The sequence below is a fragment of the Mobula birostris genome, chromosome X, assembly GCF_030028105.1.
Source record: "Mobula birostris isolate sMobBir1 chromosome X, sMobBir1.hap1, whole genome shotgun sequence".
In the NCBI taxonomy this organism is placed as follows: domain Eukaryota; kingdom Metazoa; phylum Chordata; class Chondrichthyes; order Myliobatiformes; family Myliobatidae; genus Mobula; species Mobula birostris.
The window spans coordinates 28330268-28347567 of NC_092402.1; positions in this window are offsets into that span (position 1 = coordinate 28330268).

Consider the following 17300-nt stretch of genomic DNA (forward strand, 5'->3'; position numbering starts at 1 on the left):
TCCCTATTGTATTCTCCACAAGCTTTGTTTTTGGATTCTTTATTTTATGAATTGTATTGTCTGCTTGTTGTTTACGTAACTTATATGCTAATAGTCTAGCTGATTTTCCTCCTACTTCATAATTCTTTTGTCTCAGGTAAAGAAAGTTTCTTTGAGTTTCCAATGTGTATATAACATCAATTTCACTTTGCACTTTCTTAATTTCCTGTTTTAAATTAGAACAAATTTTGTTGCTATCTCCAATTTGAAGTTGTTTTAATTTTCCTTGAAGGTCTGCTAATTTTTGTACATTGGATTTTTTCATGTGAGTAATAATGGAAATAATTTCCCCTCTCAGTACAGCTTTCAATGTATCCCATAAGATCACTGGTGATGTTTCTCCCGTGTCATTATAGTCTAAGTATTCTTTGATTTCTCCCCTTAATTTCTCCATTACTTTCGGGTTATTGAGTATATGTGAATTTAACCTCTATAGTGTTTTCTTCATTTTCCTTTCCAGAATTAGAGACATAGAGACTGAACTATGGTCCGACAGATCAATTGTTGCAATATTACACTCTTTTATCCTGAATCTATCGATATTAAATATATAGAAAAAGTCTGTCCTTGAATATGCAGAATGAGGGAAAGAATAATGCGTATAGTCTTTACTAGTGGGGTGGAATTCCCTCCACACATCTATAATTTCCAGCTCCTCCATCAATGAATTCACTTTCCTTGTCAGAGGTTTTTTCTGAATAACTGTTCTTGAATAATCTAATGCAGGGTTTAACCTAATATTAAAATCTCCTCTGCAGATTACTACCCCTTGACAGTTGACCATTAGGTCAAAAAATGTGTCTATAGAATGACCATTCACAACATGGTGGAGCATAAACATTCAACAATGTTATTTCAGTACCTTCTATTCTTCCTGTAATTTTTACAAACCGTCCATCCTTGTCATTAGTCTTTGAAATACGTTCATAATTAAGAGCACTTGATACTAAAGTAGCTACTCCTCTTTTGTGGCCCAATTTATATGATGAATAAAATACATGCTTAAAGCCCATTCTTTTTAATTTTGCATGTTTGGATTGGCTCATGTGTGTTTCCTGGAGGAAAGCTATTTGTGCCCTCTCTTTTTTCAATTTAGACATACTCCTATTTCTCTTAATTGGATTCAAAACCCCATTTACATTATAGGAAATTATTTTTACCAGTTCAATTTGCATTTTTCTCTAATAGAAAAAAAACACTCTCCTTTTCTAAACCAACAGTAAGCAATCCCTTCTCAATAGTAAACCAGAACATAAAACCAAACCCTCGGCATTTTTGAATATAGAACATTTGAAAATTTTTCCCAACTTCCAACAGTGAGGTCTGAGCACTCACTTCAGAGGGATAACCTCTATCTCCAGTCTGTGTTAGAGGGCCCTCCGCAGAGTGAACAGCCATAGAGGATTCCCTCCTTTTTGTGTCTCGACCATATTGCTATCATTCAAATTATTCTGTCTAGATTATTTTCAATTATCAGCTTTCATTTTACCTTTAAGTATGATTTACTCTTTTCAGACATTTCTCAATTATTCTACACTCTCTGTACGTTCATGTCTGAATACTTGCAGCTTTTCCTCATAGCTCGACACTCTGGTTCGAGTGGAGCGTCCTCGCCGCACTGGCTGCCATGTCCACCGCTGAATCTTCTCCAGTAACGACTCCAGTTGGATGATAACTTTTATGGGTAGTTCCCGAACCGCCAGATCCAACGTTGCCTCTTCCACTGTAGCGTAGGTTTTTGTCCCTTCGTCTCTTAGCCGAGCTGGATACAGGGTCTGAAATCTGATGTTGTTTTCCTTCAGAACCCTCCGTGTTTCCGTGTATTCCTTCCATCTGGCAAGGTTCCCCGGTGCGTAATCATAGTCTAAACTGATTTTACAGTTGTTCCACATAAAGCCTTTCTTTTGCCATGCCAGTTTAAGCACTTCTTCCTTCATTCTGTAACTGAGAAATCTGACCAGAATCAATCTGGGCTGGGCGCCTGCTGGGGGTTGTGGTGCCAACATGCGGTGGGCCCTTTCTATCTGTAGGTCTTTTGCGTTTGGTATATCAACCGACTCCATCCCTCCCCACCCCACCGTCTTCTCCTATCATTTTGGATCTCCCCCTCCCCCTCCCACTTTCAAATCTCTTACTAGCTCTTCTTTCAGTTAGTCCTGACGAAGGGTCTCGGCCAGAAACGTCGACTGTACCTCTTCCTAGAGATGCTGCCTGGCCTGCTGCATTCACCAGCAACTTTTATCTGTGCTGCTTGTTATTCTAAAGGGAGGATGACACAACTATGGCAGACAAGGGAAGTCAAAGTCAACATAAAAGTCAAAGAGAGGGCACATAATAGAGCCAAAATTAGTGGGAATTTTAGAGGATTGAGAAGCTTTTAAAAACCAACAGAAAACAACTAAAAGGTCATAAAAAAGTAAAGGACAGAATACGAAAGTAAGCTCACCAATAATATGAAGGAGGATACCGAAAGATTCTTCAGATATATGAAGTGTAAAAGAGAGGTGAGAGTACATATTGAACTGCTGGAAAATGATGCTGGAGAGGTAGTAATTGGGGACAATGAAATAAGGAATGAACTGAATCAGAATTTTGCATCAGTCTTCACTGTGGAAGACACAAGCAGTATTCCGGATGTTCGAGAGTGTCACAGGCCAGAAGTGTGTGAAGTTGCCATTACTAAGGAGAACGTTGTTGGGAAACTGAAACATATGAAGGTATAAATCACCTGTATCAGTTGGTATACGCCACAGGATTCTGAAAATGGTGGTTGGGGAGATCATGAAGGCATCAGAAATTATCTTTTGACAATCAATTGTTTCTGGAATGGTTCTGGAGGAATGGAGAACTGCAAATGTCACTCCACTCTTCAAGAAAGGAGAAAGGCAGAAGAAAGGAAATGATAGGCCAATTAGTTCGACCTCAGTGGTTGGGAAGATATTGGAGTTAATTGTTAAGGATTTTTTTTGGGTACTTGGAAGCACATGATAACATAGGCCAAAGTCAGCATGATTTTCTCAAGGGAAATTCTGTTGGAATTCTTTGAAGAAATAAGCAGGACAGATAAATTAGTGAATATTGTGTATTTGGATTTTCACAAGGCCTTTGACAATTTGCCACACCTGAGGCTGATTAACAAGTTAAGAGCTCATGGTATTATAGAAAAGATACTAGCATGTACAGAGGATTGGCTGATTGACAGGAGGGAAAGAGTGGGAATAAAGGGAGCCTTTTCTGGTTGGCTGCTGGTGACTAGTGGTGTTCCACAGGGGTCTATGTTGGGACTGCTTTTTACGGTATACGTCAATGATTGAATGATTGAATTAATGGCTTTGTGGCCAAGTTTGCGGATAATGTGAAGATAGGTGGAGGGGAAGGTAGTTTTGAGGAAGTAGAGAGGCTATAGAAAGACTTAGACAGATTAGGAGAGTGGACAAAGAAATGGCACATAGGATACCATGTTGGGAAGTGTATGATCATGCACTTTTGGTAGAAGAAATAAAAACGTAGACTATTTTCAAAACGGAGAGAAAACTCAAAAATTTGATGTGCATAGAGACCTGGGTGTCCTCGTGCAGGACTCCATGAATGTTAATTTGCAGGTTGAGTTTGTGGTGAGGAAGACCATTGTGATGTTAGCATTCATTTTGCGTGGACTAAAATATATAAAAAAAAGATGTAATTTTGAGGCTTTATAAAGTACTGGTGAGGACTCATCTGGAGTTTTGTGAGCAGATTTGGGCCTCTTATCTAAGAAAGGATGTATTGATATTGGAGAGGGTTCAAAGGAGGTTCACGAAAATTATTCTGGGATTGAAAGGCTTGTCATATGAGGAGGGTTTAATGGCTCTGGACCTGTACTCACTGGAATTCAGAACAATGAGGAATATCTTCATTGAAACCTATCAAATGTTGAAAGACCTCGAAAGAGTGGATGTGCAGAGGATGCTTCTGATGGTTGGAGAGTCTCAGACTAAAAAACACATCCTCAGAATAGAAGGACATCCTCTTAGAATGGAGATGGGGAGGAATTTCTTTAGCCAGAGAATGATGGATCTGTGGAATTCGTTCCCTCAGGCAGCTGTGGAGGCCAAGTCAGTGGGTATATTCAAGGGAGAGTTTGATGGATTCTTGATTGGGCAGACCATGAAGGGATACAGGGAGAAGGCAGGAGATTGGGGCAGAGAGGGGAAATAGATAAATCATGATGAAATTGCAAAGCAGACTTGATTGGCCAAATTCTGCTCCTATATATTGCGGTCTTATGGTATTAAGATCCTTGCCGCTTCTTTTCCTATATTTGCTAATTTGATCAATTACATTATGTCCCTTTGTAGTATTGTTCTGAAGCATGTTGGGAACTTCCTTTGGGTGGGGTTTGGAAGTTGCAATGGCTGATGAAAAATATCCCATGTACCCAAACGTTGCCTTGTGGAACACTTGATGCAAAAAATGCAAGATGAATCCGGGGCCAAATTCTGACCTGTTCTTATGAAAAGAAGTTCCATTTCCTTCCAAAATAAGTGCCAATTGTTGCGAGCTGGAGCTCTTTTGAGGTAAAATGTTTGATTTTATTGAATTAAATTTAAGTGGTGTTCCAAAGCATACTTAGAACATAGAACATAGAACAGTACAGCACAGTACAGGCCCTTCGGCCACAATGTTGTGCCAACCCTCAAACCCTGTCTCCCATATAAGCCCCCACCTTAAATTCCTCCATATACCTGTCTAGTAGTCTCTTAAGCTTCACTAGTGTATCTGCCTCCACCACTGACTCAGGCAGTGCATTCCACGCACCAACTACTCTCTGAGTAAAAAACCTTCCTCTAATATCCCCCTGGAACTTCCCACCCCTTACCTTAAAGCCATGTCCTCTTGTATCGAGCAGTGGTGCCCTGGGAAAGAGGCACTGGCTATCCACTCTATTTTTTCCTCTTAATATCTTGTATACCTCTATCATGTCTCCTCTCATCCTCCTTCTCTCCAGAGAGTAAAGCCCTAGCTCCTTTAATCTCTGATCATAATGCATACTCTCTAAACCAGGCAGCATCCTGGTAAATCTCCTCTGTACCCTTTCCAATGCTTCCACATCCTTCCTATACTGAGGTGACCAGAACTGGACACAGTACTCCAAGTGTGGCCTAACCAGAGTTTTATAGAGCTGCATCATTACATCGCGACTTTTAAACTCTATCCCCCGGCTTATGAAAGCTAACACTCCATAAGCTTTCTTAACTACCCTATCTACCTGTGAGGCAACTTTCAGGGATATGTGGACATGTACCCCCAGATCCCTCTGCTCCTCCACACTTCCAAGAATCCTGCCATTTACTTTGTACTCTGCCTTGGAGTTTGTCCTTCCAAAGTGTACCACCTCATACTTCTCCGGGTTGAACTCCGTCTGCCACTTCTCAGCCCACTCCTGCATCTTATCAATGTCTCTCTGCAGTCTTCGACAATCCTCTACACTATCTACAACACCACCAACCTTTGTGTCGTCTGCAAACTTGCCAACCCACCCTTCTACCCCAACATCCAAGCCGTTAATAAAAATCACGAAAAGTAGAGGTCCCAGATCCGATCCTTGTGGGACACCACTAGTCACAACCCTCCAATCCAAATGTACTCCCTCCACCACGACCGTCTGCTTTCTGCAGGCAAGCCAATTCTGAATCCACCTGGCCAAACTTCCCTGGACCCCATGCCTTCTAACTTTCTGAATAAGCCTACCGTGTGGAACCTTGTCAAATGCCTTACTAAAATCCATATAGATCACATCCACTGCACTAACCTCATCTATATGCCTGGTCTCATCCAAAGAACTCTATCAGGCTTGTTAGACATGATGCGCCCTTCACAAAGCCATGCTGAATGTCCCCGATCAGAGCATGATTCCCTAAATGCCCATAGATCCTATCTCTAAGAAGCTTTTCCAACAGCCTTTCCAACACAGATGTAAGGCTCACTGGTGTCTAATTACCTGGACTATCCCTACTACCTTTTTTGAACAAGGGGACAATATTCGCCTCCCTCCAGTCCTCCGGTACCATTCCCGTGGACCACGAGGACATAAAGATCCTAGCCTGAGACTCAGCAATCTCTTCCCTCGCCTCGTGGAGCAGCTACTACTCACCTCGTGGAGAAGTACTACTTACTACTTCCTTTCCTTTTAGCTTATTTATGTTGGGGTATTGATAAGACCAAATCTGGAGTATTGCATAGAGGATTGCTTTTGTTATTCAGTAAAGGATGTTAAAGTGTTGGAAATTAGTTTACTGTATTAATACTGAAACAGGTGGGTTGGATTAGGAGAAAGGGTCGAAAACTGATTTTTTTTTTCCTTTCACAAGGTCATAATTCTTTGGAGCTCTCCTTCAAAAGGTGGTGGAATTACAGTTTTTGAATCATTTTACTGCAATGTATAATTTTTTATAAGAAAGTGATTTAGAGTTGGTTTATAATTGCCACTTGTTCTACATGCTATACATATAGGTAATTACATTGCAAAAGTGTATTGAAGGAAAACAACAGTATATAAAACAAAGTGTTATCGTTACAGAGGAGGCAGACATTAAGCGGCAAGAGCTGTGACAAGGTAAGTCGGGAGAGTCTACCTTATCATAATAGGGGACTATAGAAGAGTCCTATAACAGCGTAATAGAATCTGTCCTTGAGATTTTTCATACGTGCTTTCAGGCTTTTGTATCTTCTACCTGATAGGAGGTGGGTGGTGGGGAGAAGACAGAATGTCTGGGGTAGGTCGAGTCTTGATTATGTTGGCTACTTTGCCAAGGCACCGAGAACTATAGACATGATGTGAAAGGTTACTGTGTGTAGATGATAATGCAGGCTTAAGGTTACAATCAGGTATTCCATGATATAACTGAATGACTAAGAGGAGCTGAATGGCCAATCCTGTTCTTAATTCATATGTCCATGGACAATATTCAGAAATCTTCAAGGTGAGAATCCCAAGAATGAGGGGTGGGTAGGTAAGAGGAGATAATGTGTATGACATTGTAAGTAGACAGAACTTGTTTAATATTAGACTTTTCAATAGCTTGATTTAGAAACCATTAATGATAACAACCGTTGCAGTCATAGAGTCAAGAGCTGAAAAAAAAAAGCGAAGTATTCATAAGTATAGAGTTACTGACTGTGGAAAATGCTAAATTTAGTAATTAAAATTCATTTTAACTTGTAGCATAATGGATCATTTAAAATCAATGATGAGATGTTTTTTGGACTTAGACCCATAGTGTTGTTGATTTACCAGGACTGATAAAATAATAAAAATGATTTCAAATTAATTTTGCTGTTGAACATATAAAACCCACAAATCATTATTTCCTGCATTTAAAATTAGGAAAGTATTGATGCCGTGTTATTACTTACAACTGAAAAGAAATTATATTGTCAATAAATTCTAACATTTATGTTTTCATATCCATACCTAAAATTATTAGTACATCTGGTTAAGATAAGCATTTTTCATTTGAACCTCCTTCTTAAGTCATTTAATTTCTTAATCTGGCACCACTGGTTTAATACAAGATGTCATCTTCGTAAAGAACTTGAGCTGAAGATTGTTAAGAGCTTGATTGCCACTTAATTTTCCTGCTACAATCTGTTCCGTAGCTGCATGACATTTTGATGGCAGTACTTGACATAATACCCTCTCTTAACACCAATTGGCTGATTAGGAGTAAACAAGTTGCTGCATGGAATTTCAAGCACTACTTAAAGGAATATCCCATTTTACTCTCTATTTATTGCTGGAGGTTTACTCTATCTTGGCCTTTCAATAGTCCATAGGTTTCAATGAGATTTCCCCCTCACTGGATTCTTCTAAGCACCAGTAATTACAGGCCCAGAACCATTCAACGTTCCTCATGCAGTAACCCTTTCAGTCCTGGGATCATTCATAGAGACATAGAAACATAGAAAATAGGTGCAGGAGTAGGCCATTCGGCCCTTCGAGCCTGCACCGCCATTTATTATGATCATGGCTGATCATCCAACTCAGAACCCCGCCCCAGCCTTCCCTCCATACCCCCTGACCCCCGTAGCCACAAGGGCCATATCTAACTCATATCTAACATCTAATTCATGTAAACCTACTCTGGATGTTCTCCAGAGCCAGTATATCCTTTCTTAGAGATAGGGTCCAAACTGCTCACAATACTCTAAATGTGGTCTGAGCAATGCCTCAACATTACATCTTTGCTTTTATATTTGATCTTGATATCCAACTAGATGTGAAATCTCTCTTGCAGGTGCTGTGCCATCCTGAGGTGAGATGTTGGATTTTTATGTAGGTCCCCTCCAGTAGGATCCCTGTTCTTTCTCAGTGGAACTTAGCTCTGAATCCACTTATTTAAGCTCAGTAAAAAAAAAAAATGCCCTGGAAGTTGATAATAACAAAAGTTGGGAATGGAGATGTTGGAGAACATGACGAGTGCAACTGGGAGGGGGGTGCAATACAAAAGCTCCCAATAGCACAACCAAGAAGCAACCTAGTACATCAAGGTTCAAAGAACTCTGTAACGATAGAGATCTAGAAGATTAAAAGGCTAGCAGGAAGAAGCTTAAGAAAGAAATTAGGAGAGCCAGAGGGGCCATGAGAAGGCCTTGAGGACAGGATTAAGGAAAACCCCAAGGCATTCAACAAGTATGTGAAGAGCAAATGGATAAGACGTGAGAGAATAGGACCAATCAAGTGTGACAGTGGAAAAGTGTGTATGGAACCGGAGGAGATAGCTGAGGTACTTAATGAGTACTTTGCTTTAGTATTCACTATGAAAAAGGATGACTTACAGCAGACTGCAAAGCTTGAGCATGTAGATATTAAGAAAGAGAACATGCTGGAGCTTTTGGAAAGCATCAAGTTGGATAAGTCACCAGGACCAGATGAGATATACCCCAGGCTACTGTGGGAGGCAAGGGAGGAGATTGCTGAGCCTCTGGCGATGATCTTTGCATCATCAATGGGGACAGGAGAGGCTCCAGAGGATTGGAAGGTTGAGGATGTTATTCCCTTATTCAAGAAAGGGAGTAGAGATAACCCAGGAAATTATAGACCAGTGAGTCTTTCTTCAGTTGTTGGTAAGTTGATGGAGAAGATCCAGAGAGGCAGGATTTATGAACGTTTGGAGCAGAATTAATATGATTAGGAATAGTCAGCATGGCTTTGTGAAAGGCAGGTCATGCCTTACGAGCCTGATTGAATTTTTTGAGGATGTGATTAAACACATTGATGAAGGTAGAGCAGTGGATGTAGTGTATATGGATTTTAGCAAGGCATTTGATAAGGTACCCCACGCAAGGCTTATTGAGAAAGTAAGAAGGCATGGGATCCAAGGGGACATTGCTTTGTGGATCCAGAACTGGCTTGTCCACAGAAGGCAAAGAATGGTTGTAGACAGGTCATATTCTGCATGGAGGTCGGTCACCAGTGGGGTGCCTCAGGGATCTGTTCTGGGACCCCTACTCTTCGTGATTTTTACAAATGACCTGGATGAGGAAGTGGAGGGAAGGGTTATTAAATTTGCTGATGACGCAAAGGTCAGAGGTGTTGTTGATAGTGTGGAGGGCTGTCAGAGGTTACAGTGTGACATTGATAGGATGCAAAATTGAGCTGAGAAGTGGCAGATGGAGTTCAACCCAGATAAGTGTGAGATGGTTCATTTTGGTAAGTCAAATATGATGGCAGAATATAGTATTAATGGTAAGACTCTTGGCAGTGTGGAGGACCAGATGGATCTTGGGGTCCGAATCTATAGGACACTCAAAGCTGCTGCGCAGGTTGACCCTGTGGTCAAGAAAGCATATGGTGCATTGGCCTTCATCAATCGTGAGATTGAGTTTCGGAGCTGAGAGGTAATGTTGCAGCTATATAGGACCCTGGTCAGACCCCACGTGGAGTACTGTGCTCAGTTCTGGTCACCTCACTATAGGAAGGATGTGGAAACCATGGAAAACGTGCAGAGGAAATTAACAAAGATCTTGCCTGGATTGGGGAGCATGCTTTATGAAGATAGGTTGAAAGAACTCAGCCTTTTTTCATTGGAGCGATGGAGGATGAGAGGTGACCTGATAGAGGTGTACAAGATGATGAGGGGCATTGATCGTGTGGATAGTCAGGGGCTTTTTCCCAGAACTTAAAATGGCTATCACGAGAGAGCACAGTTTTAAGTTGCTTGGAAGCAGGTACAGAGGAGATGTCAGGGGTAAGTTTTTTAATCAGAGAGTGGTGAGTGTGTGGAATGGGCTGCCGACAATGGTGGTGGAGGCGGATACGATAGGGTCTCTTAAGAGACTCCCTGACAGGTGCATGGAGCTCCGAAAAATAGAGGGCTATGGGTAACCCTAGGTAATTTCTGAGGTAAGGACATGTTCGGCACAGCTTTGTGGGCCGAAGGGCCTGTATTGTGCTGTAGGTTTTCTATGTTTCTATATAACTTGGTTCCCAAGACAGACTGAAGTCAACAGCCAATTAGCAACCAGTGCACTCTGCTCTTTGCCAGTGTGAGTATGTGGAGCCCGTATATCATTTTCCATTAAAACAGTGCTTGAGTGCTCTGCCTGTGGGTACTTATGTGGACACTTCAGGCAAGTTCAAATTATGATATCCATCCATTAGGGCTCAAATTATTTGCTAAACCTGGAATCTCAAGCAGGTGTCTCTTATTGGCAGAGCACCCATTAACCACCTGTTTTCAACTTTTCGGCAAAATAATGTCTTGGGACATGCAGTATTCTCGCACTTGGGCTGCGTGTGGAGATTGTCATTGGATAAATACTTCACTCATACAATGGGATCATGCTGCGCTACTTAGTCTTATTTTAGTATGTATGGATGAGAATCGGTGCAGAATGCAGAAGGAAGGAATCAATTAATGACATTCTGAGTGCTGTTGACAAAGATACCAACATTGATAAAACTGCATGCTCTTTGCTGCTTTTAGAAAGTAAAGAAAATCAGTGTGGTATTTTTAGTATCCCTGCTGAGTGTTACACTTAATTTACAGCTTGGATCTAATAATATGATGCTTGAGATCAGTATTATTGAAATGTCCAGTTTGGTTCAGTATTGAAACCAATAGCACTTCTTCCGTGATTATGTTTTGAAAACTAATTCTAAAGTGCCTATTGACTGGACCTGCAAGAACATATTTGAATACATTTTCCAGCTGATGTCTATCCACCTTTTCTAGTTCTGTGCTCAACTGTACTTTTCATCAAGCCTTTCTGTTATCTTGAAGATTAGCATCTATAGCACAACTTGTAGGGTCTTTTTCCCTCCCCACCCACAAACGTTGTACACCAAGAGCACATATATTTGCCCTCATATTGCTAATGTCTGTATGCATTTTGAATAGAGATCTGGGAGAGTGATTGCAGCACTTACCAGTGCTCAAGTGAGTGGCCTTCCTCTGGTATTATTTCTATTTATTTGTTTATTGAGATACAGTGTGGAATGGGCCCTTCCAGCCCTTCAAGCTGCACCGCCCAGCAATCCCTGATTTAGCTCTAGCCCAATCACAGGACAATTTACAATGACCAATTAACCTACCAATTGGTACATCTTTGAACTGTGGCAGGAAACTGGAGTGCCCAGAGGAAACCCACACAGTCACGGGGAGAAAGGAATGAACTCCTTACTGGTAGCAGTGGGAATTGAACCCATGTCACCTGTACCATAAAGTGTTGTGCTAACCACAACACTACCATGCCGCCCTATTATTAACCATGTTCGTTGTAGTATAATTGGTTGTGATGTGTTGTATTTAATATTTCATTTCTAAAAACCGAAAGCAGTCAAATCTGAATAACCGTCAAACACTAGCTAAACTTAGTCCTCTCTGTTCTGGAGGGGAAAAGAAAGCTCTACTCCTGTAAAACTTTGAAAACAATTAATACTTCCCAGCTCTGTTATAAACTGGAGATTTTTTTTTGTGTCCTCTGTCTTATGCGATGGTGACCAAATTTTTCCATTGTATTCCTGAATGTTGTGTTGTCCAATACAAATTAACAACTTTTTCTGGTTTTCATTTCTAACTCTCCAAGAAGTCAAGTGCTATGTTTTATACCATTAACAGTTTCAATATTTTTAGTGAATGTTGTACCATGGAGAGCATCTCTGTAGTACGTAACTGATCTGTGCTACACTGGATATGAAAACGTGCTATATCCTGTACTAAAGTTTCTAATCTTGTATATCTGTTATAAGAACATCATTTAATAAGTATATAATGAAAGCAACCAACAAAGTAAAAAATAAGTATGATCTAACCTCCATCAAAGATAGCAGAAAGAACAACAGAACATTGCATGACAAGTATTTAAAAAATAGATAGGAAATAAAATAAAGGCATCTGTTAGTCTTGCGAGACCATGGACCTGTGCCTGGAAAGTCTTCACTCTCCAGGGCGCAGGCCTGGGCAAGGTTATATGGAAGACCGGCAGTTGCCCATGCTGCAAGTCTCCCCTCTCCACGACACCAATGTTGTCCAAGGGAAGAGCATTAGGACCCATACAGCTTGGCACCAGTGTCGTCACAGAGCAATGTGTGATTAAGTGCCTTGCTCAAGGACACAATATGCTGCCTCAGCCAAGGCTCGAACTCACGACCTTCAGATCGCTAGTCGAATGCCTTAACCACTTGGCCACGTGCCCATAGGAAATAACAGTCTGGCCAATTAACCTGTCAACCCAAATGTCTTCGGGATGTGCAAAGAAACAGAAACACTTGGAGGAAACCAACACACGCACAGAGAGAATGTGCAAACTCTGCTTGACGGCATCTGAGGCTAGGACTGAAACAAGGTCTCTGGTACTGTGAGGCAGCGGCTCTATTAGCTGCGCCATTCTGCTGCCAGTATTTCACTATGATGAGGGGCACAACTGGGGAAACGCATATGCAACAAAGAAAACCAAAGAAACAAAACTGGCATGCACCAGAAAGACCGGGGGGAGTAATACCACAGAAATATGAAAATGACAGCTGTGAAATTAATATCAAAGGTAATTAACAGAGCAAATAGAAGATACAATTAGATTAGCAAGTAATTGAAAAAGGGATCAGAGGCTGTGAATAGATGTCAATACAAGTTATTGAAAGGGCTGGTGTGGGAGTCCTATGGAAAGTATGGATAGCAGGTGATAAAGAGCATTTTTGAAGATAGTCATTTTATTGTCAGCACTTGGAAAACAATATCCTTTTGTATAATCTATGGATTGTCAAATATAATCCTAAAATTCAGAGATGGAGAAAGGAATACTATGGGTCTTCTGATGTCATCGGATTTATACTCTGAGATCACTTTCCCCCATTTGTCGCTGGCTGGTGGTGTAGTGGCATCAGTGCCGGACTTCGGAGCGAAGGCTCCCGAGTTCAAATCCAGCCGGCTCCCTTGCACGCTTTCCATCTGTGCTGGGTTGAGTGTCGAGCTAACAACTTGGCCTCATAAAAATAAGAAAGCCTGCTAAGAAAGTGCCGTCATGACGGCGTCCTGATGACTCCACTCAAAGGGCTTTCTTCTTCTTCGTCTTCTTCTTCTTCTTCTTCTGACGTCATCGGATTTATACACTGAGATCACTTTCCCCCATTTGTTGACTCACTTGTTACTTATTTTTGAAAAAAAGCTTTTGAGTTAATACACACAAAATGCTGAAGGAACTCAGCAAGTTAAGTCTTGATGAAGAGTCTTGGCCCAAAATGTTAACTTAAGTCAGGCCTTTTACTCATAGAGCTGCTCAAGTTATCGTTTAATGTAATCTCTAGAATCGTCTTGTGAAAATTAGCAGATTTCCTTCAAGATAGACTTCAGAATCCATAACACAAACACACAAAGCTTAGGCATGAAAGGAAATGAGCAAAGAAGAATATATACTTCTTTTTCTACAACATGGCATAATTTAATGAATAAATTTGCTTCAGAATGTGTGTTTTGTGTTGCCTTTTGTTTTGTTTTCTGAGGAAAGGCATGATGTGTGTTAGTCAGTAACAGAAGGATAGTAAGCAATGATTATTCAATTGGAATTGTGATTGAAGTTACTGACATTACACTTAACTTTTTTGTAGCGCCTTGATGGAAGGGAATTGTCTATGATACAGCTTCTTTCTTCCTCTCCCATTCTCTTTTTTTGTCTTGCTTTCTTAACATGTAAGGTCGTGCTCAATTGTGAGGTTTTCAGAATCAAGTTTGAGTTTAATTGTCATTTAACCATGAATACAGCCAAATGAAACAGCGTTACTCCAGGACCAAGGTGCAAAACATAGTATGAATAGTCACACACAACTCAAGGTACATATTCAACATACAAGATACAAGCACATATAAGATATCAGCAAAATACATTCACACAAAAAAAATAGTCCAAGATCCTGGGTCCATAAATGTTGGAGCAGTCTGCAGTCGAACAAAATGTAGCTTGTCTTTTGCCAAGCGAACACTAGAGAGCAACACAGACTCCAACTTGGACAACTTACCACACCATCTCCTGTGGAGCACATCTTCGACACTTCTCTCCTGGGCAGCTACAAGCAGGCAACACTGCAGCTTGAGGCCTAGTCCTTGCTACGACTGAGGCCATGTAGGTCAACAGCCATTCACGAATCAGTCAGTGAATTGGACTTGGAGCATTCCAACAGGGTCTTGTGATCACAAGAAAAGTAACTAACATGATCACTCACTGTTAAGACTGCACACTACATTCACGCAACAACTCAGACGCTTCTCTGATGCAGGCAGCAGCACAATGCATACCAAATTCAGTCCTTCACTTTCTCCACCAACGAGCAACTCACTGATGGGGTAAATCTGCAGTACTTGAAGCTTTTAATGTCCAGCAGGGTCTTGTGATCATAAAAAGTACGCTTTAAAAGGACAGTAACACCTTTGGTTGACCCATAGAAGCTGCTGTGAATGAACGCACTACCATCTTACTGGAAGTATCAGGTTTATTATCACTGATACATGTCGTGAAATATGTTGTTTTGCAGCAGCGATACAGTGAAATACATAAAATATAATATAAATTAGATTAACAAATCTACATGAAAGATAAATAAGTAGTGCGAGAATAGTGAGGTAATGTAATGAGTTCATTGCCCATTCAGAAATTTGATGGTGGAAGGGAAGAAGCTGATCCTAAAATGTTGAATGTGTGTCTTCAAGTCTTTTGAAGATGTCCTTTATGGTGGGAAGTCAAGTGTCCATGATGGAGCTGGCTGAGTTTACAACCCACTGCATTTTTTACCAATCCTGTGTAGTGGCCCCTCCATACCAGACCAGTTGGGTATATCTATAAAAATTTGCTGGAGTCTTTGGTGGCGGACCAAATCTCCTCAAACTCTGAATGAAATATAGCCATTGTTGTGCCTTCTTTGTAATTGCATCGATATGTTGGACCCAAAATAGATCTTCGAGATGTCGACACCCAGGAACTTGAAACTGTTCACCCTTTCCACTGCTGATCCCTTGATAATTACTGTTGGGTGTTCCCTCAACTTTCTTGAAGTCCACAAACAATTCCTTGGTCTTACTGACGTTGAGTGCAAAGTTGTTATGACGCCACTCAACCAGCTGATTTATCTCACTCCTGTACACCTCGTTGTCACCATCTGAGATTCTTCCAGCAACAGTTGTGTTATTGGGCAATTTGTAGATGGCATTTGTGCTGTGCCTAGTCATACAGTCATGGGTGTAGAGGAAGAGAATGCTAGAGACTCTGGGTCTCTAGGGGGCTTCAAATCAGTGTCATGTGCTTATTACAGTCATAATCCTCCGGCCTTACATGATTTGTGTAGCATTAGATGTGCATATGCTAATTCCTTTTACAGAAGCACACAGGAGACAATTTCCGTAATCAAACAGTATGAAGAGCTTAACTTTCTCCCAACTGTTCTTTTTTCATTATGCCTGATACATTGAATATTTTAAAGTGGTTCACTGTCAGTGAATTACAATATTGTGGAGGGATGGTTATCATATTGAATGATTTCTTCTGTATATTTCCTGACTTATCGATAAACTGGACTTATGGATGTCTGTAAAGATAGAACCCATTCTTTACCCACGGACAGCCTGTTGTTTGGAAAAAGTTGTGTACTCAGCAGCTGGCTGAACATGTTGATATCTCCCATAGCCTTGCAATAGACAGCTACTCACTTACTGAAGGGTGTGACTTATCCAGAAAGGTAAGGAACAGCAAATTTATACTCACCCTGAAGATTTATCAAGCAGTTTTGATCCCTGTGTCTGATCCCCTTGAATAATGGACCAGAAGGCCAAGGTCTGTTACAGCTATGGAGAGAAGGCTATTTCCAACAATGTGAGACTGCTCTCCATTTTATTTAAAAATTACATTATTGTCATTGCCACTGGAATCTAAACAAAGGCATTGCTCATGGAGCTACGTAAATGTCACATATGCTCACTGTCTTGCTTTGGAAAGATGATCATAACTTACTGCTCCAGTTCACTTTTCTGCTGATAATTTAGCTTCAAAACAGACAAATAGACTGAACTAGCTATAACAGTATGCAAAGCGGAAGGACGGCCAGGACTCATATCTTACATTCTTTTCACAGATCCGAAAAAGTGCCAGGAATCCAATATCGTATTCCCATCACAGATATGAAGGACACCTAGAAATCATATCATGTATTCATTGCACAGAGCTGAAGGACAGGAAGGACTTGAACCTTGCATTCTCAATGCCGATCTGTGGAATGGTCATTAATCATTATCTGCATTTCCCTGACAGAATGATTGAAGATTAGGGATTGCATCCTATATTCACATCAAGAACTCAAGGTGTAGTGGAGTTAAATCCAATGTTCCCATCACAAGAGAGCCAGGAGGTTAAGATTTTGTGAAAAAAATATATAATTCTTGATTTCTGGGCATGAGGTCTAGAGAGGTGTAGTGGGAGAAATTGAGTGGATTTCATGCTTCCACTGGGTGGGTGAAAATTCAGGATTTTCTCTTGTATACAGTATTTTTGAGAGACTCTCCAGCATAACTACTGCAGTAGAAGACAGCATAGAGTACAAGAGGAATGTAATGAACTGGAGATACCTTTTCAAGCATTTCACCTCTTGCAGCTGTAGAGGAGGAGACTCTGTCAAAGTAACTGGTGAAGCAAGCTTCAGAGAACTCATTATCAGTCAATTACGTTGCATAAACCATTCACTCATGTGTCTGTGAAGTCAGCAGCAAATGAAAAATGATCAAATACATCATATAGTATTC